Source organism: Nanorana parkeri, unplaced genomic scaffold, assembly GCF_000935625.1.
Source record: "Nanorana parkeri isolate BGI_ZX_2015 unplaced genomic scaffold, ASM93562v1 scaffold16, whole genome shotgun sequence".
NCBI lineage: Eukaryota > Metazoa > Chordata > Amphibia > Anura > Dicroglossidae > Nanorana > Nanorana parkeri.
Genome location: NW_017306284.1, coordinates 2,596,677 through 2,598,800, shown reverse-complemented (window position 1 = coordinate 2,598,800; position 2,124 = coordinate 2,596,677). Strand labels below are relative to the sequence as shown.

Below are 2,124 nucleotides of genomic sequence, written 5' to 3'. Positions count from 1 at the left end.
TGGGGGGTGGGGGGGGGGGGCACATAATGGCATTGTAGCTGACTAGCAGAGATGGGTCAGTCTTTGCAATCATTGTAGGGCATGATGATACTTGTAGTTCCTCAGGTGTGCTTGTTTGGTGGCTGATCACACTGAAGCTCAGGCAGAGGGGGTGAGGCAGTCCTAGTAATCCTTGCCACAACAGGACTTGTAGTTCCTCTGATGGGATATATAGACAGATCTATTCATCTAGGAGTATGGGGAGGGTTGGGGGCACACCATGTATATAATGGCATTGTGAGGTTCTGCTGCAGATGAGATCATTAAGGGCATGATGGTACTTGTAGTTCATCTGATGGAATATATAGATATATCCAGGAGTATTGGGGGGGGTGAGGATGACCCTGGGGGGTTGGGGGGCACACCGTGTATATAATGGCATTGTGTGGTTCTACTGCAGATGAGATTAAGGGCATTATGGTACTTGTAGTTCCTCAGGTGTGCTTGTTTGCAATTGTAGGCAAGGCAGGGGTACTAGGATCACCAAGATCATTTCATGGATCTGCAGCAGAGATGAGACACTCCTAGCAAACCATTCCAGGGCTTGATGGTACTTGTAGTTCCTCAGGTGTGGCTGATGACAGTGAAGCTCAGAAGATATACAATGGTAGTGGTGTATAGTTCTCCAGCAACAGTCCTAGCAATCCCTGCCAGGGCATGATGATACTTGTAGTTCCCCAATTGATGTATGTATGTGTGTGTCAGTCCTAGCAATCATTGCAGGGCATGATGATACTTGTAGTTCCCCAATTGATGTATATGTATGTGTGTCAGTCCTAGCAATCATTTCAGGGCATGATGATACTTGTAGTTCCTCTGGTGCGATTGCTTTGGCAAGATGTATTGAACAATGGCATCTATAGACAGATGTATGTGGATGATATACACACACAGACCTGTTTCTGCTCATATGCAGAGAGCTCCCAGCACCGGTCAGTGATACTTTGTCTTCTTTTTGGCTGCCTGCAAGACCTGCTGGGTACCGGAGAGGCTGCATAAGAGATGCATGGTCTGTACTTGTGACAATGCTTAGTTAGCAGTTCTTTGTGACAACAATGTGAGCTCCGGGGACAAGTGCTGGCTTGCTCTGGGTCAGTCTTGCTCTTACATAAAGTCTATTTATAACACGGTCCCCAGCCCACCATGGGGAACCATGGCGTCCTCATCTTAACACCCCAGGATAAAAGGATTTTTGTGAGACGTTTTTAGTTGAGTCCAATGAGAGTTGGAAAGGACAGTCACATGACTAAAATACAGGTACTTATCCTTGCGTTAAAGCTTTGTGAATTGAACGTGATGTCCCCAGCATGACCTCACTCGCAGCCAGCTTCTAGCCACAGGCCGGTTGTGATAATTTTTTAGGTCTGTCCGTGTTCCCCCGTGGCAGCGGTGCTCGCAGAGTCGGCCAGGCGCCCCGGGCTGTGTATGTGTGTGCTCCGGAGTGTCGGCCAGGCGCCCCGGGCTGTGTATATGTGTGCTCCGGATTGTCGGCCAGGCGTCCCGGGCTGTGTATGTGGGCTCGGATTGTCGGCCAGGCGTCCCGGGCTGTGTATGTGGGCTCGGATTGTCGGCCAGGCGTCCCGGGCTGTGTATGTGGGCTCGGATTGTCGGCCAGGCATCCCGGGCTGTGTATGTGTGTGCGGATCAGAAAGTAGGTGAAAGGTTGCTGAGCGGCGGTTCGCCGGGTTCATGCTTCCTGTGTGTCGCAGGGCAGCAGCTGATCACGCTTCCTTCACGTGCACGCCCAGAGGAGCTTCAGCCAATGGCTGGGAGGACCGCCCGGGCCCGTCAGCCAATGGGCGTATTTGGGGTTCGCCCATTGGCTGAGGCCAGCCAGCCGCTTGTTTGTGTAACTGGGCTTGGAGAATAACACAAAGGTTTACGTGAAGGCAGTGGGTGTAGTGTGTCTTAGCCCAGAGAGTCACATGACCAGCCCTGGAGGGAGGCCAAGTAGGGCTGTGTGGGTGGAGGGGAGTGGGGGTTTAAAATAATGACCCGACCAATGGCGCCTTTGCATTATATGACGGTGTGAGAAAACAATGCTCCCTTTTTTTAATACTTTGCACAGCTGAAAATAAAAGTTTG

At 51.0% G+C, this 2,124-nt stretch overlaps 1 protein-coding gene across 1 annotated transcript in view; it reads left to right on the top strand.

The window, feature by feature from the left end:
• KLF10 (Kruppel like factor 10) overlaps positions 1 to 2,124 on the top strand; it is an 8,357-nt gene that overhangs the window by 645 nt on the left and 5,588 nt on the right. The window lies entirely within an intron of this gene.